Genomic DNA, 22,848 nt, shown 5'->3' on the forward strand with positions numbered 1-22,848 from the left:
ACTTTGATTATTTTTCTATGAGGAAGGTACAAAAATACTCACTGAAAAAAGATTCTCTTAGTTTTAAAATGATAAGCATCTGATATAGAGCTATTATAATAAGTTGCTTAAAGTTGTGGGTGGTTTAAACCACTGATCCCCTATTAAGGTTAATACTTGTGAAAATAGATTTAAGGACGTTTGCCCTTCTTGTTTTTGAATTTCTGCCAGATTTTCGGAATCCTCTGGTTTTATCCATAAAGTGCCATTACAAAATTTACCCGCAAACCCCTACTTTTCTTTTCATAATTTTATTACATATAGTTTCAAAAGCCATGTTTGAAAATCTTATAAAATTCTTGTTATTTTTTCATAGTTTTTGAAAGAAAAAAGGTGCCAATGTTAAATGTATGAAAAATCTGGAGAGAATCACTTCCCATCAAATTTTCAATGGCTTATATCTCGAAAGAGAGCTCATGGACCCTTCATTTTTTTCTGCTTTTTTAGTTCCTTTATTTATGTACTATCAATTTATAACAGTGTTTTAAAAAGCTTGTTATTTTGAAACAGAGAAGCGAACATCCTTAAGAATTTGATACTCTCTGTCTTTTGCAGAACTTTATTAAATACAAAAAGAAGGTAATATTTATAAAATAATCCTTCATACATGTAATCTTATCATAGTTCCTATGCACTTGAATGAAATATGAGATTTTATAATTTAAAAAAATGGGTATGAAAATATTGTCTTACAAATGTTAATGTTAGTGGTTATATTTAATTAAACTAGGGTTGTTTTAAAGTTTAAAATCAATAGGTCAGATTACAGTGATGTTATGTAGTATAAGTTTTTAAGGCATTAAAAAGACATAGTTTAGTTCAACAGTACTGATGTTTTAAAATCTTTTTAAGTCATATTATAGTACTTGAATGTCAAGGAGACTGTAACATTGTGACTGTAATGGTCAGAGTTAAGTAACCATATGATCATAAATCCCAATGAACCGAAGCTGTAATGGTGATTATTAAAGAATTGTTTTATGTTTATTATCAAGTTACCAAGTTCTTATTTTTTTAATGTTAGTCATGATTTTATTTAAAATGAATAAAATTTGAAATCCACAACATATATTTGTAAATAAAAAAACTTTGGCTTAATAGACATTATATAATAGATATTATAGATATCGCATAATGATATCTCATTTTATTTTTCATGTGTATTTTTGTGTCTAAAGGATGTACTAAAAATGAGTAAAAAAAAAATTTTCAATTTGATATTTCTATATGTAGCTAATAGAATACTTTTTTTTTTACACATCTTTCTTTCCTTGTTTATAAAATTTCTGCTATGACGTAGTAACACAAAATATTTTGAGCTTACAATTAAATTTGTCTTGGCCCCTTTTTATCCGTAAAAGCCCTCATCTATTTTTCGCTCAATATATAATAGAGGAGTTAAAATTAATCAATTCCACCTCCCCCTACTCCCACCCCTCCTTTCTCATATTTGTTTTTTCAAACTAAGCCACTACAGAGAGTCATCAATCTCTTTACATACAATGTCTAATTAATCTGGATCACACACGGTATTACGTAGGTGTTAGAATTAATTAGAAAGTATACCTTATTACACCTGTCACAAAACAAGGTTAATTTCAGGTAAGTCAGTGGACAGGTGTGTGTTAAATCTGCATTGATGTGAAGGTAAGGATCGCTAAACATTTTTGTTTGATAAGCAAATCTCTATTTTCCCAATTTTTGTTTGAAAGTATTCATGTTTAGGCTTCTATGAGAGTTATCTCCCCCTAAAAAGATCTTCTTTGTTTGGTCATATACAGTCAACTCTAGTCTTCTCAAAGTTGAGTTGATCGTACTGACATGAATAATTTGAGATAACAAGAATATTGAGATATCAGGGGCATTTAATACAATGAAATCTCTCAATTGGGACAGACAATTAATACTTTGAGATACTTTTTTTGTGTAATAGCAATTTATAAATGCAAGAGTAAGAAATAACAAGATCGAGTCAGCTGTTCATATACATTATTTTTAAAATTTGCATAAAATTTATCTGAATGAATTTCTGTTATTTGATCATGAGAATACTATAACACAGCTTTTATGGAAAAATAAACAATATTGTTGGTCACTGACAAAACATTTCCCCGTTAAAAGGGCTTATGATGTCCATGATGGTTTAAAAATATAGTTTCATCCTCTCTCAGAACTGGCTAAATTGAAGGAGTATATATGTTACATGAATAAAAGGAGATGTTGGATATTTTTCAATGAGACAACAACCCAATAACAAGAAGAAAACTCATTAAGAGGTCAAGTTCAGAGGTTTCAAAGGTTTTTGGACCACAGTGGTCTTTTGGTCCAGTAATTGTCTAAGCATTACTGACCATTAAGCATTTTAGCAATCTTTATATAATGAGTTTTACAAAATTCTTACATCTACACAGCAGGTTAATTGGTCCAGTAATGGAGGATATTTTACTGGACCAAACCATTTATTACTGGACATTGCCACATATCTGATGGACCTTTAAAATGACTGCAAGTTGATATAATAAACTTAATTTACTATAAGATGTACTTTTTGGTCTTGTTTTCAACCATCAATGTCTGCATGTTACAGCTGCATTTTTGATCTTGCACTGATTTATATCTTCCCTTTACTAATTGTATTGCTTGTGTTGAGTGATTTAATGTGAAGAAGTCTGATTGCTGGTAATTTGAGGTGATAAATACTTCAAATTAAAGCATCATTTAAACATGGGGTTCATCTGCACTGGGTTTAAGGTGTACATCAACTAAAATTGTTATGATCCGAAAAACCGTTATATAATTTATTTGGTCCTATGTCAGAAAATAGAATTCAGAGGGCACTGATCCAGGGTTTTCTAAGATGAGGGGTCACATACTTCATTGAATGATCAGTGACCACAGTTTATTTTCCTTCAAAAATTTTAAAATGACAAGCAAAAGAAAAATACTTACCTGATTTATTGCATTATAAGGGGACCTTTAAATATGGCTAACAAAGTCATATTTTGTGTTCATTTTAACAATATAATGTAAATAGAAATCAGTTCGCCCTTCTGATCAGCAGCAAATATTTCAAGCAGATTGTCTGGATGAATTTTATAACAGAGAATACTTTAATTATTATATTGATGCAATAGGAAGTGAAAATCTAATTAGCTAAGCTATTTTCTAGTTTCGTGCATGATACCAACACGCAAATCTTTTGTTTACATCCTTGTTGGCAACGTACTCTATGCATGATAAAAAAACAAACAACTTCATCTTTTATTAAAAGATTCCTTATCAGTGTCCTGATTGATGTAGTGTAAACAGCCACCCACGAAAACAATATTTCCACTATTCAATAAGAGGTCAATATCTAGTCCATAAGATAATTAACTATTTGCCTCTTCAGCAGTGTACTGTTACATGTGTAAACATCAGAATAATTGAATTCTATACTCTGTATCCAAAATTGTGTATCAGAGATTAGTATGCATTACAAAGCACTTAGAATGCTAAGGCCTCATTGCAGACAAGTTTGTTTTTTTTTTTAAATATTTTTATCAAATGGCACTTGAAATAAATTACTTATGGAAAAACAACTGTTATTAATAGGAGTAATATCTATCTAGGATTTTACTGATTTGTTAAAAATATAGGATCACATTGATTTTTTTGTGATTTTTTTTTTACCATACCAACAGTTTTCTACGAAAAGTAAAAAAAAACTACACTAAGCAACAGAAGCTGCAGATGAGCAAATGAAACTCAGAGTTATTAAAAAAAATTGAAGTCATTCAATATGTCAATATTTCTTATATTTAACTGTACTACACATTGTTACGTATAGCCTTTAAAACTTTTGGTAAAACATCTTCGGAAATTTGTCCGAGGTTATCATTGCCTCTGCATACAATTTCTGTTGTTCAGTATATCAAAACACAATTTTGGTGTTCAGTATATCAAAACACAAATTTGGTGTTCAGTATATCAAAACACAATTTTGGTGGCAGTGGTGCAGATGTAATGTTGTTCAGTATATGTTCATCTGTGGCAGATGTATAAGTGTTTAGCAGTTCAGAATATTTAGTACAATTTTGGTGTTTGTAGTTTTATTATTTTTGCTGTTCATGCATTGTTGTTCATTTTATCAAAAAATATATCAAAACAACATTTGGTGGCAGATGTGGTGTTGTTCAATACATGTTCAGCTGTGGCAGATATATAAGTGTTTTGCTTTTCAGTATATTTAATACAATTTTGGTAAATATGGTGTATGTTTTCTGTTGTTCAGTATATATAGTATAATTGTGGGCGGCAATGTTGTAGGTTATGCTCCGTTAATCAACATAATCTTGGCCAACTATCAAAATATGTATACTTTAAATAAACAATACCAATGACCAGGTAAACCGCAGGTAACTCTGAAGGTTTTTTTAAATCATTAAAAAACTTAAGTGGTTTTTCCGAGTAGGTCATATTTCTGTTTAAAACTTTCTGATCAGGAAGACATGTGATTTGATGATCAGTTATCTGATTGCTATTTTTTTAACTTGTTGAGGTAAGAAGCCAATTACTTATATTACAGTTTTGAGGTCATTAAGGATGTAAATACATAGGAGTGGTAAATCATTGAGGTTTTCAAGGCCTCTGTTTTATTGAAAAAGAAGGAACTTTTTATATTGAGTTTCTATTTTTGCCATGTCTGTCATTCTTTAGTTCCTGGAAGACATTGGGGTCATGAAGGGTTATCTTATCCTTTTAGTGCCAAAAAACTTTTGGAACATACACAATTTTCATAGGAATTGAGTGAATATGTTCAGATATTTGCATATCAAGCAATCCCACTCTTTCTTTAAGTGATGTGCTTTTTGTAATCTTAATTGTCAGTCATGGTAGGGGTCACTAGGCTTAGCAAGTGTATGTGGGTGGAACCAACAGACGGTTTGTTTGTGAAAGCTCAGAGTCAGTCTCAGGTCAATTATGAAATTGATATTACAATGTCATTTCTATTAATAAATTCTTGATTTATCTGATTTTAAGGACTGAATAAAAGTGTACTTATAATTTTGTGGTATTCTATCATTTTCTCAACAGTTACACTTTGAAGTGATCACTTGACTTAGAAATTATAACTCCATTTTGTTTGGACTCTTGAGATCACATTCATGTTGTAATGAATTTGCTGTGTCATTATAGGCCAATGTAACCTTATTGATTTCCTCATTTCTTTGATTTTCTTATATACACTAAGTTTTATTATATATAAAGTCTGTAATAAGAAAAATTATTTCATTCCACATCCTGTAGAAAACTTTTTGCCTACTTTCTTATTAAGATTTCATGTTAATATCTCATATCTAATAGTTTAAGGGGCCTCATTGACAGAGTGGTCTAAGTAGTTAAACTACTGTATCACTAGGTGCATTCGATTCCAATCTTTTTTATTGACTAAGAATGTCAGTTTTTTGATGAGGGTCAGTAGTTCTCCCTGGGAACTCCGACTTCCTCCACAATAAAAACTAACTGCTACGAAATAGCCAATAGTGCTGAATGTAGAATTAAACACCAATCAATCAATCAATCAATCTAATAGTTTAAAATTGGAACTTTAGTAACCCACACAGAAAGTGTCTGATGTACTCCAGTTTCAGATTTTTCATGTTTCTAAAGATGATGTTTTGTGTGGCTTTTGGAAATACTGAAGAACCTTAGGTTTTCTATATGAATTTATCAATACTAAGGCCATCAATAATATTCTATATTTTCATCTTAAGACTTCATTTTAAAGTGGTTTTTTTTGTCCTTTCAAAAAACTTCATTTTCCCTTATAGATAATCAATGTAATTTAAATGTCCCTGATTTATCAATTGTTATATATCTCAAAAAAAGATGATCAGTACCTGATTTTGTGTCTCACAGAAAGGAACACTTTTTTTTTAAAAATCATTGAAAAAGAACTGCCATTTTTAGCCCCTCTTTTATAAATTTATAATTTTAACCTTCTGAGGTTCAAGCAAAATCTAGTTAAGATCCATGTTAGATTTCTTCACAATTAACTGTCGAAAGATTCATGATTATTTACAGAGCTTGCTGTCCATTTTGGAGAGTGTATAATAATGACCTTGATATCAATTTTTTTGAACTTTTGCCTTTGAATTATATTCTAACAGTTTCCCAGCATGTCAGTTTATTCATGAAGAAATTTTACGTACGTAATATGCCGGAAGATGAACCACAAAAAGTCAGAAGAAGACAAAATACGAATGATGTTTAGTTGACATTAATAAGAAAATAGCAAAAGGCTAAGAAAACATCCCCTGTCACATGACCTTTAAGATTTGACCTTAGCCTTAAAGGCCATAATGTTTTCATTTGAAGATATTCATGTATGATGCTGGGCCTGGCATTATACCTTTATTATTTTGTCATTTTCTTTAATGGTTTCACTCTTACATTCCAAAACAATGGCCTTTTATGATTATTTAGTCCTTGAATATTGTTGACTGTCTTTTCACTTTATAACTGCATAGTCAGCAAGGTTAAGGACCATTAGGCATGTTGTATACAGTCTTATTTGAAAGGCAAATAGGATGAATTAATCATACCATTATTAATTAAACCCTTTTGACCCAATGTTTGTTATTGTAGCTGTTATAACAATATGCCTTAGACACTACTACAACTAGAGGATATATATAGATATAACAAGGAGATGTGGTATGATTGCTAATGAGACAACTATATTTCCACCAAAGTTCAAATGAAGTGGATGTAAGCAATTATATGCAACTGTACGGCCTTCAACAATGAGAAAAACCCATACTGTATAGTAATTTTAGCTATATAAGGACCTGAAATGAAAAACATGAAACAATTCAATTTAGAAAGAAAACTAACGACGTTAGTTTATAACAACACAATTTACGAAAAAACAAATATGACAGACATGAACCAATGCCAACTATTGAACTACAGTCTCCTGACTTGGGACAAGCACTTAAGGAATGTGGAAAGATATAGATATAAATATAGTTCAGGGAATTTTAGGTAAAGAGTCTTTTTTTATTACCTACATACATTTGAATTTGGTAGATATAGATAATTTTTCTTTTAAATTAAATTCATCAATAGGGCTCTTTGATGTTTAAAATTATTGAAAAATTTTGATCATTTCAATAAGACTGGCATTTCAATTAAGTTTTGTGAACTTTCAGAATTTGACCCTCCGACTAAAACAAATACAAAGGGAAAATTGGTAAAATTATCTTTCTGAATTTGCAGCCATAATCTTAAAATTTACCATCAAATGAATCTGCCTCTATGATTATCATACAATGATTAAATGATAATCTTTGTTATCATATAATTAAATTAAACTGTTTGCCACAAAAACATGTATATATATATATATATATATGTCAATGCAATATAGATTAAACATGAATCATGTTAATGTAATCAAAAAATATATATTTATAAAAACATTAAAAATTACTAAGCTGCTTCTTTCCTCAGGTCTCAATGTCACTGTTTAAAAAAAAATAGCAGATTTATGAGTTTCACATGTTGATGAAGGGTTTAATAATTTAATCACTTTTAGGTCTTTTGAAATGACATAAGTTCATCTTCTAATTCTAACTTTTTAAATTTTAGATAGATCTAAGGCCACTCTTAACAAATTCTTTGTTTGATGGTTCGGTAGGTAGGAAGGTAGGGATTTTATTATTTTTTTTGCCAACAACATTAGCTCATTATTTTTTAGACAAAAAACCAAGTAAAGGCATAAAAAAAAAAACTAAAAATATTTTTTTCGGGTAAACTGCTTTTGAGGTGGATAGGTAGGCTACATAAAACAATTTTATTTTTATTTTTGGCCTACTCTTAAGTGTTAGTTCACATTGTACAATGCTGTTTAGTAACATTCTTACAAGGCAAATGATTAGTACAACTTTATTAATTGTACAACATTATATTTCATGTTGACACATTGTTTTTTGTCAGTATTACAATGATAGATGACAGGTTATTTTTATACCTATCGTAAAGACACTTGACAAGGCGTAAAAAAAAAAAACGACAGTGACTGTATGTGTAAAGTACGACCAGTCTCGTTAAATTGACAATATGGCGTTCTAGTATCATGGTGTTTTGTTTTACATAGTTTAATTTTGGCTGGATTATTTTCTTGGAAAAAGTCTGGAATAATTTTTTCTTGGTAATCATGATTGATGCGTCAAATGGTAAATTAATTTTTTTCTTTTGAATTTTAATCATTTTCTTTAAAAGAAGCATATTAGCAACTATAGATATATGTTGTAATAGCTATTATTTAGGTAAGAAATTAATCTTTGAATTGCTTTATGATTTTTTGGGAAAAAAATAGATGCATAAATTAAACTCATTTTTGTATTCAGCATTTTAGTTATAAAAGTATTGTATTTGAAATTTTTTTTGTAAGCAGCTATTTCTTAAAAGGATCAAGCAAAAATGTAGCGGTATTGCTGAGTTTACTATTTCCAAAGTGAATGAAAGATCTTTAAACTTTGAAAATGAATTAAAACCAAAGACAATTTGTAAAGCATTGGTCCTATTTTGGATTATTTCCCTTTGCTGCTTATGTAAAGAGTTGTCTTTCTTTGTGATCTTGGGATGAATCATCAAAAAAAATAATGAAGAGTTGTTTATTTTATGAAACAAAACTTTTCACATGGAAACAAAAAAGGAGCTCTGAAAATTTATTATACCATTTATACTTGATTGAAATTATATTTAACTACATAAGAGAAAAATAACTATAATTTCTTTAATTAAAAAGGGGGACTTGAAGTGCTTAGGGAGCTACCATTTGATTTTTATGGGGGGGGGGGGGGGGGGGCTAGGATGAAAAATTGTGTCTTTCATTTTTTTTTAGTTGTAATCTCGGTCCTGTCTTTTTATTTTTCACTTTATTCGGTCCTGCCTTTTTTTTTATTAGTTTATCCTGACTTTTTATACATAATTTGTCATCCTGCCTTTTTTTTTTTGCCTAGTTGCTCATCCTGCCTTTTTTTTACTCAAAACTTCTGTCCTGCCTTTTTTTTTTCAAATTTCATCCTAGCCCCCATAAAAATCAAATTGTAGCTCCCTTAGTAACAAAACATAATGTCATTATTAAGTTTTCTTGTTTAAGGCTCTCAATTTTAGGAGCAAATTGGATTCATTTATAATTTATTACTGATGCAACAATTTAGTATCATTTTGATTATTTTTAGAGGAACTTCCATCATGCAAAAAAAAATTGGAAGTGATTTCTTTGTAATATAGAGCTGAATAATTGAAAAAAAACCTGAATTTATGAAATACATTATTAATGAAAATTGCTATAATTAGATAAGTTCATGAATATATCTTTTTTTAATATATGACCTCAAGGCAATTGTGTTGTATCTATAATTTTTATATTGTATTAAATTTTACTTCACTAGACATTGGTAGCATATTTCTTTATCATTAATATCTATTGTACACCAAAAACATGTTTATTAGGTATTTTTAATCGTTTAAATTAACAACAGTACTTAAAACATATATATTCTTGTTGAAGCCATTTTCATAATGTAAAAGAGAGGTGAAGGAAAATGAAGGGACATTGAAACTCATTGGTAAAAAAAAACTGACAATGCGATGGCAAAAATCGAAAAAGATCAAGAGATAAAGAACGGTTTACACAACACAACATAGAAAACCAAAGACTGAGCAACACCCACCCCATCATAAAAACCAGGTGATATCAGGTGCTCTGGAAGGGTAAATAGATCCTGCTTCACAAGTGGTCATTTCTATATTATATTGATTGTTATGGTAACTTTTGAAAAAAAATGATCCCAGACTTTTTTCTTGAAATTTTTGGAGATCAATTGTTCAACTAAGGCAGTTTGGATTTCAATGTATATAGCTAATCATTGTTTTAATAAAAAAAAATGGCTCTTCTAATAACCTGTAGAATTTCTCAACTTGTTAGAGCATTGTTTTACAGATGAATGGTTATATGGTATGATAATATAATGCATTAATGACAGTAGCTAGCTATCAGTGATGTGTACTATTATAGTGCTCTGAAAGTCATTTTCCACATTTTCCCCAAGGTCAATGTTTCTCTTAATCATCTTGCTTTGGTAGTAAACACATAGTTCAAAAATACTGTTAATTCCCCTGTTTGACTTCAATCTTGTTTGTTTGAAAATTTTATAGTAAGATTTTCCAAGTAATTTATCATGGTACTTGACTTTTATGGACACCCAGTTAAGCCTCTGAAAGTTATTTCATAAGAAATTTGAATCTGATTTATTTCAAATGTATTATAATTTTTAGCAACTTACATGTTAAAAGGGGGAGGGTTGGATACCAATCAGACCATAATTCATGTAATTCAAAGTATGGAAAGACAAATAGGGATGATGCTATTAAACACAATATCGTCTTGAATTTGCATGAAATATTTGCCACTGGAGTGACTGGACGTTAAGCAACCAACAATCAAACAATCAATTAAACACAATACAGAAAACTAAAGCTTACTTTCCTAATCTACTTGGGTTTCTGAGACGTGAACTCCTCGAAAAATCAGGATGAAGTCATGTGCTCCGGAAGGATCAGCAGTTTCTGACTGATGACAAAGGTAACAGGTGTAAAAGGCTCTGCACGCTTCAGGCCAATGGTCTGATCTCAATTTCAAACACTGTTCTTCTGAAGGAACACTCATCTATCAAGTACATTACCACACTCCCCTTTACATATTATATATCCTTGCCAGAAGTTATCTATCAAGTACATTACCCCACTCTTACTTATATAGTATATTATCATTGCCAGAAGTTAAGCATGTTCAGTTCATACTGAAAATGTCACTAATTGTTTTTTTGTACTTTTTTTTGTAGAAAATGCATTGTGCCAAAGTTAACTGTAATATGAAGATGTATTTTATGGTAGTTTTGGATAGGATATAAATCTGGATCAATAAAATTATATGGTGAGTTGTTGATTACTAATTTGTATATATATATGCCCCCCCACCCCCCCTTGCAAACTTGTTTAGGGGGGATGGGGGTGATGGTGGAAGGAAGGAGAAAACCATCTGTTTGTCTGTCCATGTGTCTAGTAAGTACAACTTCACCTTAACTGCTAGAAAAAATATAGGTGAAACTTTATGCAGTCGCAATTCTGTATAAACTGACAAATTAAAAATTTTGGCGTTACCAACAATGTACTTTTAAAAAAGATTGTCCTTCTCAATTAACAGCTTATTTTCATCAAGATGACACAAGTGTATCTGTCACATGTAAAATAAAGATTGTTTACAACACTCATTCCTGATGGAAATTAAGTAAAGCTTACCTTCCTAATCTACTTGGGTTTCTGACCATAAAAAACAGTTGTAATTTATTACCTTGTAAAAAAATGGTATAAATGAAATATACAAGATATGGAGGTGGCAATCAAAAACAATTAGTCAAAGAAGAGGGGAGCGACACTGAGGTGTTTATTTCCCAAATCCCGCTTTTTTTGTCATTTTTTTCCAGGTTCCACTGTTTTTTTTTTTCCCCTATATCCCACATCCCATAAGCATGTCACCCCCCTCAGGGAACATCAGACGACACTATGGCCCAAATGAAAAAAGACAAAAATAATCACAACTGAGTCCACAAAATAGTCCACAGAGAAAAACAAAAGATTGAGCAACAAAAACCTTACCATAAAACACTGGCAGCCCTTTTGAATTAAGTTGAATTTTCAGTCCAATTGTAGAATCCAAGACACAGAAGGATTACTATCGCAAAAGAATTTTGGTCCAATTTCCTTAAAAAGGTCAGACACAGGAATTTATAATAGATTATTAATGACATCAAAACCTATTACATGGAATCCATAAAGAATGAATATGCCATGTGGAAAGTGCATGAGAACCCAATTATTCAAAGAACATGAACAAAACAAATTTTACAAGTACATAAGTCTCATATTTTATCAAGCTCTATAAACCATTAAAAATCTCCCTGCTCGAATAAGCTGTCGTGAATTTACATACGGACTGCCTTGTCTAACTATTCATCCGAAAAAATAGAATTAATTAATCAAGACATAACCATTAATTGATAATAGAGATCAAAGCTGGTAAAGAGTTGATTTCCTCTGCTGTGAAATAGATTCTGTTAATTGGTGGCAAAATGGAAAATCATGGCAATAATCATTTCTAAGATAGGAAATATATTAAACTTTATGTATCTGACTATTTGTTTATTAATTTTTCATCATGATGGTATTGAATGTGATTGGATATTATGTTGCATATTTTGTATCATATTTTGCCATGAAATAAGGTTAAATTGCTGAAAGACCTCCCTCATTAATTAATGAAAGCTCGCTAATATCAGTGTGTAAATCAGAAATTATATGCCCCTATTGGTGTATTAAATACATTGTTATGGACTGGCTTTTGTTTAAAGTGGATCTCATTATTATGCCCCCGCCATCAGCGGAGGGGACATTGAATGTTAGTTACCCATGTACGTCTGTCCGTCCATTCATCCGTCTATCTGTATGTACGTCCCAAAATTGGTTTCTGTTCTCTAACTTTAGTTTGTCTCAACCTAATGTTATGAAACTTGCACAATGCTTATTACCACAAAATACAGATCGAATTCGAATTTGGGTGGCGTCACTTTTACCGTTCTCTAGTTATGCCCCTTTATAACATTATATGCAAGCGTGGGCATCATCTGTGTCCCATGGACACATTCTCCATTTATTGTAGATTTCATTGGTATTGATAGATTTACAAATTTAGATACTTTTAATTTTTAAGAAAATGTAAATCTCTGTCAAAACATCAACAAAAAGACAACATTTCCTCAATCCTCTAAAATTCTCTAGTTATGCCCCTTTATAACACTATATGCAAGCGGGGGCATCATTAAATTATTTATTGGTACATAACGTTAGACTCCACCTAATCGGATATCGGCTAAATGAATATAATATAGCTATATTATATAGCTATTGTAATATTATTTCAAAACGCCAAACCCTTTCCTATATAATGTTACATTTTATTGTGTATACAAAATCGGATATAAGAATATATCTGCAAATCAGATAGGAATATTTCTTGTAAATTCTGTCAAAACCATGCACAATCGGTTATTTACAATGTTTTTCTGACAGGAAATGTGCCTGGAAGTTACACAATTACAACCTCTAAATAAATAATTCAATAGTACAGGAACAATATGGTGTGGACATTATTCTCTTGGGCTATTATCATGATTCAAGAAGGGTCATGAGGAATATAGATCCAAAATGAAATTCGAGAAGGGTCAAGAGAAACATAGATCCAAAATGAGGGGAAGGGTTATGCCTGGAATACTGCTAGAAGTGATAAGCATACTGTGACCATATAAGGCCTCAATTTATAAATACCTCACTCGAGGATTATTCTAAATAAGTCTTTCATTCTTTACTAAAGTTTACAGGTATAAGAGACTCAAGTAATTATTATTGGACCTTGAGGTAAAAATCTGATGATATTTTGCTTAATTCTTAACATTTGACCAAACTTAACACCTTTAATAAATTTTGACATATTTTTAGTTTTAGCTAATATTTATATATTAGATTCATTTAGAAATACTTACATTTATTGTGTTTAATATACAAATTTATTTGTTTTGGATATATTGTAGATTACCTTTGATGATGATTTTTTCAAAACATGTAAAATTTGCAATTTTTCATTGATTTCTAGGAAATATGTAATAAAACTGACTGAAAAAGTGAAAGACTTTAAAAATAATTGTGGTGTGAAATATATCCGGGAACTTAAGTTCTTCCTCTTATTTTTGTATGTTTAACAATTTGAATAACGATCTTGACAGTTCTTTTATCTTAATATAAAAATAATTTGGTAAACTTTATTTGTTGTTTTTTTTTTTTATTTGTTCCTTTAAAGTACAAATGTTTGTGTGGTTTATGAATTTATTAATGTCTATACATTACATTTTGATTAATATCTTTCATAGAATTAAAATAAAACATGAAAAAAGAGAATGTATTTCAAGTAACAAATAACATGTATGAATGAGTCAAATTATATGTAGGCTATTTATTATTCGTCACATTTGCATGAGTATGCAAATTTTGACTAAGGGGTCTAAGATGACAAAAGATCTACAAGAAATTTTTGTGTATTAAAAATATGCAGTGCATGCCCCCTGGGGGTAGACATTACAAAATTAAGGTAGGAGAACTTGTCATTTTTTTTAGGCCGCGTAGGTGTTTTTTCATTATATTCATGTCATCTTGTACGTATGTGGTTTATGACTTGTCCAAAAATGATATATTTCCGAAATACATAAATTGACGATTATTTCAGGACAATAAACTGAGAGGAAATTATAGCAATCACCTGCGATTCTACTCTATATGTTTGTAAGGACATTAACTAACTGTAAAACTTTATTGTTAAATGTTTGGCAAACATTCTGATCAGGTGTATGATCTAATTATTACCTACAATATATATAGTTATACACCCACATTCTGAACTTCCAGTTTTTACTTTTATGTCAAGGGTAAATTAGGCCACCCTTCAAAAATTCTTTGTTTGATGTTACCTACCCATGCATTGTAGTGTTGGATAGGTAGATAGGGATTTTTAAAAAAAAATAGGGGGGGGCCAACAACATAAATTATATGTTTTAGACAAGAAAATGACATTAGAGCAGGAAAAAAATCTTTAAAAAAAAAAAATGGAAACGATTTGTATCATAAAATTTTTGGGGTAGGCTGCTTTTTAGGTGGGTAGGTCACAGGCAACATTAAACAATTTAAATTTTATTTTTGGCCTTAGGTATTATAAGTATAATACACTGATTGCAAAATTTTCTGTCTTTTTTAAAGTATTTAAAAAAAAAAAACCAACACATTGAAATTGTACAAATTTTTTTAATATTATAATACATTCAATTTACCTGCATTTAAAAAGTTCTAAAAAACATAGTCCTACTTTTTTATAGTTTTTTATTAAAGTTAATGAGTTCAGAAAAATATTGAAATGTTTTTGAAGTTTGTTAAGTACGTGTAAGATTTAAATATCAAAACTTTCTTTAGTCTATATTTTCCTTTTAAACCACCCACTTAATATCAACTATTACTAGAAATTACAAATTTTGTGAAAATTGATATTATTTTTGAAAACAAAAACTGAAATTTGTTAAATGTTTTGCATGAAAAAATGCAAGCTTCAGTGTGTACAGATGTTTACTTCAGTGCATGAAGGGCACATTATGGATTTGAAATATTATGTTAAACCTCACAAATCTATAAACATTATGTATATTACATTTATGCAAAATTGCAATATATATTAGTTCTGAGATTAATACCTCCCGTAACCAATAGTTCATCATATTTGACACCCAAAACTGTCAGTTTTTGTAGATAGATATTACAACAAAGGGGACAAAGTACTTTTTAGTGGGGGAAGAATGTAATAGTAGTGGGTGCATGTCTATTTTAGTAGGGAATCTTGGCAGACAGTCACTGGCACTCATAATGTATCTGTGGGTGTTTAATTAGTGGGGTAAATATAGGATATAGGTTGATTGAATTGTGAGGTTCAATTGGGTTGTTTATGTTTTAAAAAGTATGCATTTTCAGTATATGATTCCTCATCATTGTGAATGAATTATGGGACATTATTTATACCTGTTGTTGTATCAGTTTGGATAAGTGGTTTTGCTTGTAGGGGGTGTGTATTCAGGTAACAACTGTATATATATATTATGAAGAGTTGGTGGGATTAACTAAGGCAAACTGCAGGGGTTGAAAATAAAGTTGTTCTATGTTGAATATAAAATATATTAAAACAAACTCACCTCACCACCATTTCAGGTTTTGCCCTAAAGATCCTGACCTTTTTTCTCAGATATCAAATGAAAATTCAAAATATGTAACCGCATGTATTGTTTTGTAATATTTTCTTTAGTGAAATTAATTCTCATATTTTAAAATATTAGAATAATCTAAAAATATCATTGTCAATGATATTAATAGTAGTTAAATGAGCAAATTTAAAATAATGAAATAAATGATTTACTTGTATATATATTACAGTGAGTAATTTTTTTTATATGTTTCCTTGTACTGTGAATAATTCTAATTAATATTCCGGTCAAAGACCCTGTAGGAATGACAAAACAAATCAGTTAAGATTTGACACCAAGTGTGAATTCTTTGGTGATCTGCAACAGATGATTCAGAAAATACAAATGCAAATTCAGAAATGGTGACGTGGGAAAGACTTTTTGAATGAGACAGCAAACACACAATACAATTTGAAGAAAGAAAGAATCTTGACTGTTATTGAAGACATAATGATGGGCACTTCCAGTTTTTTTTTTTTTAATTCAATTTGGTTTCGGGTGAATTTCTCGAAAAAACTAGAACATGTAGCAACTTTGGAATTAAGAAGGGATTTATTGGAGCTCAATGTTTACTTATCCTTGTATAAACTTAATTACTCATAATAACCTATTGATTTTTATGCCCTGGTTTGATACAGAAGAAGGCATTGTTTTCCTGTCTGTACGACTGTCCGTTTGTCTGTCCCATATCAGGTTAATATTTTGGTTAAGATACATCATTATTTATCAGATAACAATTATTGTATATTTCATGGGTATAGGAAAACCACAAAAATAATTGTTCAACAAAATACTAGCTTCCTTTAGTATTGTTGTTTTAAACCAGAAACTCAAGTATCCACAAAATTAAATTTTCCTTCAATCCACAAAAATTCATGCCCTCAAAAAGTAAAAGAATAAATGGCTAACTACATGTAACATTATTTACACCAAGATGTTGTTAAATGAAAATGGATACCTTACATTTATCATGCTTTTCAATAACATATGGTCAAATTGCTGAAAGTTCCCCCTCCTTAATTATTGAAAACTATCATTCTAAATTGACAATAATATCTTGGTGTAAATTAGATACACCCATTCGGGCTAACGCCCTCAAGGTGTATCTTATACTTAATTTTCAGTCATATGTATGGGTGGGTGCTGCTTGACATGACTTCACAGTGGATTAATTGTTATTGAAACCAAAAAAATTGACACTCAACTTAAACTGTTTTCGTGAGGGATTTTTTTTGGCTAATTCCCTGATTAAGACAAAATTAAGATAAGATCATGAAAATATCCCTTGAACTGAAAGATTAGAATTGCAGATAAGAAAAAGACAAAAATAAAACCTTATGAACATGTTTTGCACTATAAATCATGAAACTTAAATTCTGCAAAAATGATAATGCTTAACTGAGTATCAAATTGTGTGAATCAAACAGTCATTTTAAGGATTACTTTTATTTGAGAATTGCTTATCTTGTAAGATCATGATCAAAATGAGGAAGACTTAAGCAAAAAGTGTTAAAACATGGAGCTGTTTGAAGCTTATATTACACTGACTGCTATTGTGGATTTTGTCATTTGACTAGCACACCAAAGTCCATTGTCCAATCAAATTAAATCTCATATTTTGTAAAAAGAGTGAATACGGAAGCTCAACATTTTTCCAGGGTTTCGTATTTTGAGCTCACCTGGCCTGAAAGACCAGTGTGATCGAGCTTTTGCCATCACTTGGTGTCTGTCGTCTGTTGCTGTCATCATTTAACCTTTAAAAAGACCATCACCTCTGAAACTGCTGGGCCAAATTTAACAAGACTTTGCCACAATCATCAATGGGGTATCTAGTTTAAATAATGTGTCCAATGACCTCACCTGTTGACAAACATGTCAGACATGGCTAAAAATAGAACATATAGGAGTAAAGTGCATTTTTTGTCCATTATCTTGAAAACCACTAAACTGATAGAGAATATCTGACAGTGAAAAAATTATCAGAATAATGAGATCTACCCAGTGTTTATTGACGTAAAAACTGTCAGGAGTTATTGCCCTTATACAACAAATTTTATTTGTCTTTTCCTAAACTTCTTCAATTAAATTTGATTTCTGCCATAATTGACTCTCCTCCAGTGAGTGACAGATCCCGCATCCTGTCCTTGTCCTGTGGAGATACCAGCCATATGTCCACACTGGGCTTGCATGGATCTCACAGTGTTTTTTCTACTATCTGTTCTGATAATTCTTACGATAACCAAGGACTTTTCTGCCTCCAAATTCTTGAAAGTGCGTATCATTACAAAAAACTTTAGGGACCCCAAAAAACCTTGAAAACAGAAAGTAAAACAGAGGAGTTTCAGATCCTTTTAAGTCAAGCATATATATGGCCCCTAGATCTGTGTTATAATCAGATTATATCCTGCTAGTTCTCAAATTCTTTGCTTTTTAATTCATTTTCAAATCAGAGTCTTGAATCAGTTTCCATTTCCCTCTCCTAAACTTATCTTCTTTTCACTCATATTTCATATTCTGTCTAATATACATTCATCTGATATTAGGAGAGTTCAGGTCTGACATTGTGAATTATTAATGTCTCTTCCCTTTCCTTATCAGCTCTTCATTAAATTTCCCTTCCTGGTAGATCTTCCAGACATCACATCTTGTCTAGTACACCTTTTAATCATGCAGAAGTTTTGACAGAGCGGATTTAAGTCCCTCTCTATCCTTGAATTAGTTTTCCAATCCCTTTTCCCTTCCCTATCAGTCTTCTTCCTGCCCTGTAATTAATACTTTATGCAGAAGTTTTGACAAAGGGGATTTATTTAAAAAGTCCTTTTGTTATCCTTACAAGGTCTTCCATTCCTTTTCCATTCCATACCACTCTTATCTTCCACTTAAATTCAACTTCCTGTCAATAAATTTCTTAATGCAAATTTTAAGTTATTGACAAAATAGATTTAAATCATAATTCATTTCACTTTCCTAGAAAAGTTTTTTGTTCCCTTTTTCATACTTATTAGTTATCCAATCGGATCATACTTCCTGTCCAGTAATTTTTCATGTAGAAGTTTTTATATAGTTGATTGTCCTTAAATGGCTGTTCTTACAAGTGCCCCATGCCCTTTCCCCCTTCTTATTAAGTTCTCTAATCAGTTTACATTTCCTGGCTAGAAATTTTTTTCATGCAAAAGATTTTGAAATTAGTGCAATAGTCCTGTCGCTGTAAGCTTACAAGTGCCCCATGCCATTTTCCCCTTCTGATAAAGTCCTTAAATCAGATCTCATTTCCTGGCCAGTAATTTTTTCATGCAAAAGTTCTGAAATAGTGGATTATAGTCCTTTCGCTGTAAGCTTACAAGTGCCCCATGATGCCCTTTCCCCTTTTCTTATTTAAAGTCTGCAAATCAGGTTACATTTCCTGGCCAGTAACTTCCATGCACTGAACCTCATCAATAAGTTGTTGACATAGTGGGGCTATGTAGATCTAATTAAGTATTAAAGAAGATTGATTTTTCCATTTACTGACTGCCTTAAAAATAGAAAGTAGGCCATGCAAAGATCAATACATGTGTTATGTCTTTTGTGTTGGTGACTCACACCTTTATACATTTGTAAAAACATAAATGCATTTATGCAAACATATCCTTACTAATTACAACGTACCTGTCTTTTATATAGAACACATAAATAGTATCCAGATTTTGAATTGAGAAAAGTACACATATTATTTATATACATATATATATATATATATATATATATCTATCTTTTATATAACGAACAGAGAAAATTATTATGGGATAAAGTAAACAGTTTTTGTAATAATTTTAAAGAATTACCCAAGGATAAAAAATATTTCTGGCTGTTCACAAATGAGCATTTACCAACTCTTATGTGCCTAGGCAATTATATAATTAAGTGTTTAGAAATAAGATCCAGGTGGATACAAAATATATAAAATAATATTTAATTATTATGAAATTATTGTTATAGTTATGTAAGACACATGATGTGTTAGGCTCTGATCCTGTCCATAATATGATAGTATTATATTAGGATCTAGTTTTTCTTTTTTCCAATCATATTGTGCTTAATATTGTTGTAAATGATGCCCTTTATGGGTTCTTGATTAGATTAATAAAATTCTTATCTTAAAAAAATTCTTATCTTATCTATCATGTCTATCATGTATATTCACAGCTGAGTTAGTTTTTCAGAAATTAATTTGATTTCAGTTTCCTTAAGCTGCTTGAAGTTATTAGACTTTGTTAAACTAGAGGAAAATTAACTTCAGTTTAAGCTGTTTTTTCAGCTATTTTTTTTATTCTAAAGCATTACCTTTTGTAATGGTCATTTTGATTGGATAATGCCAAAACTTTCAGGACATCAATTCCCAGATTGGTATTCTGAAATTGTGTGGCCATGAGCAGACTTTGTGGAACTAATTTTAAATTTTCAATCAGTTGCATTATAATGTTTGAGATTACAGTATTAAATTTGAAGTTTTGCATGCTTGCATCAATTTTGATTTGGAGGTCCCACATATTTGTTTAGAATTTCAAAATTATCACTTATTGGCAGGAAAGACTTCTCTTAATAAATGTTTACCACAAGCTAGAGTATGAAACATGCTTTTGTTTTAAAGTTTTGGCCTTTTTTGCCTTTGTGCTTAGTAAGCGTATAATGTTTCTTATTTTAAGCTGCTTTTAGAGTAATTAAATGAAACATGCTTTTGTTTTAAAGTTTTGGCCTTTTTTGCCTTTGTGCTGTAAGTTAGCGTAATGTTTCTAATTTTAAGGTACTTTTAGAGTAATTACATGTATTTAATTAGAACTCGTACAAGCTTCTTATTCTGATAGATTGGGAATCAATGAGATTCAAATATGCTTAGGATTACTAAGCTAGAGTTAGTGTTCTGGAAAGTAAATTTGGAGCAGTTTTAGTATTACTAGTCTAGACTACATGTTTTATAACTGAAACAGATTTTGGACAAGGTCAAGTTTCTCTGTAAATTGAATTGTATGGTGTCATCAAACATTTTTTCAAGTTAATTATTCGTTTGTCAACGTGGGTTGGTATGATTTATTTATGTAGTTGTAACAAGTTTGATACAGGACCTTTCTAAGAATAGAGATTACAAGATATCAAAATTTGTCCTGAAAAATTAAAATATTAGAACATAAGACACACTGAAAACAAGCTGTGAACTCAATTTAGGGCTACATAATATTAATTAAGATTCCTGCTCCATTAATGGTAATCTTTAAGTTGCTTACGTCAAGTAATTTAACTAGTAATATTTCATATTTGCTGCTTTATATATATATCAATTAATTGATCTAACTAAGTGCTTAAATGAGGAAGTTCAGCTGTTGCAGCACCATTTTATCTTACCTTTTATGTACCAGACGAGTTGAAGATAAAAAGTCTCCTTCTGGCCAGTGACATACATATTTTATTCAGGGGAAAGCTTGCTGGCCTTATTGGTCAGTTAATTTTAATCATCTATGTTATTGAAACTCTGGGCAAGTGTAATTTCATTGAGAGCATTAGCCAGTTTAAGGATGTTCGCTCCTCTTGTTTTTGAATTTTTGCCAGATATTCGGAATCCTTTGGTTTTATCCATGTAGTGCCATTAAAAAATTTTCCCCACTAACCCCTACTTTTCTTTTCATAATTTTATTACATATAGTTTAAAAATCCATATTTGAAAATCCTATTAAAATCCTTGTTATTTTTTCGTATTTTTTAAAAGAAAAAGGGTGCCAATGTTAAATGTTATGTATGAAAAATCTAGAGAAAATTATTTCCCGCCAAATTTTCAATGGCTTATATCTCGAAAACTAGCACACTTCATTTTTTTCTGCTTTTTTAGTTCCTTTATTTATATACTATCCATCTATAACAGTCTATTAAACAGCTTGTTATTTTAAAACAGAATAGCGAACATCCTTAAGAAAGATTTATTGATTGATTGTTGGTGTTTAAAGCCACTTTCAGCACTCTTGGCTATATTGTTGTGACCAGGTTCAATTGTCGGAAGAAGCCAGAGTGGCAAGAGAAAACCAGGAACTTCACAGGAAAACGGGCAATCTTAGTCAATCAGGATCAGTGTTGAAAACACCTGCCAATTGAACGGGGTTCAAACTCACAACCTTGAGCATGTGGAGTGTTAAACTACTGAAATAGCTTCCCCCCCTTGTCCTGTTGTGCATACCAACTTATTTATACCTCTGCATTCAGAAAGTATTAAACAGTCTTCTTTTCCATATAGCCATAATGTTTTATGTTTTTAATGTTTGTTGCTGTAACTGAAGAAGCAAGACTAATGCTTTTATGTTTGTAAATCCCTTATTAAGTTTTCAGCCTACTATTGATTTTAATTCTTATAAAGGTTCAGCACTAAATTGCCTTTGGATCCTTGCTCTGATTCTCCAAGTGAGCTCAATTTATATAATTTGCTGTGATTGCGATAAGGAAGTAATAACCACATGGAGGTGACGGACGATTTGAAAGATGTATGTCAACTTTCTTGTTTATTATCACCTCACCAATATGGCAATAGATATTAAATACAGCTTATGTACAATTTACAAATATCATTAAGTTCATCTTAGGGTAATAAATCGGAAATATGACATATAAATTGATTTGGTGTCCTTATATAATGACTGAACATTATATGTCTTCTGGTTTTATTGGTGTTTTATTGGTTAACTTAGAATTTGTTGTAGAAGGGGGAGACTATAATAAGGATTTTATTTTGTGGACATAAATTTTATTCAACAAAATTGAAACCATCACATTAACATTATGTTATAACCTCTTAAATTCTTGAAAGACAAAAACAAAAAGAGTTTTAATTTTTTTTAAATTTAAAAAA

The 22,848-nt window shown here is 30.6% G+C and overlaps 1 protein-coding gene across 2 annotated transcripts in view; it reads left to right on the top strand.

Annotated features, from left to right (window-relative positions):
• Window positions 1-22,848, top strand: part of LOC127718327 (uncharacterized) — a 67,472-nt gene that overhangs the window by 17,462 nt on the left and 27,162 nt on the right. The window contains exons 1-2 of one of the 2 annotated variants that reach the window (XM_052224318.1): window positions 4,464-4,579; window positions 10,938-11,029. The gene's annotated coding sequence lies outside the window, so the exon portion shown is untranslated. Of the gene's footprint in view, window positions 1-4,463; window positions 4,580-10,937; window positions 11,030-22,848 lie in introns of those variants that run through there. The other variant, XM_052224316.1, reaches the window with a different exon arrangement.

The sequence above is a fragment of the Mytilus californianus genome, unplaced genomic scaffold (genome assembly GCF_021869535.1).
Source record: "Mytilus californianus isolate M0D057914Y unplaced genomic scaffold, xbMytCali1.0.p SCAF_10, whole genome shotgun sequence".
NCBI classification, from domain to species: Eukaryota; Metazoa; Mollusca; class Bivalvia; order Mytilida; family Mytilidae; genus Mytilus; species Mytilus californianus.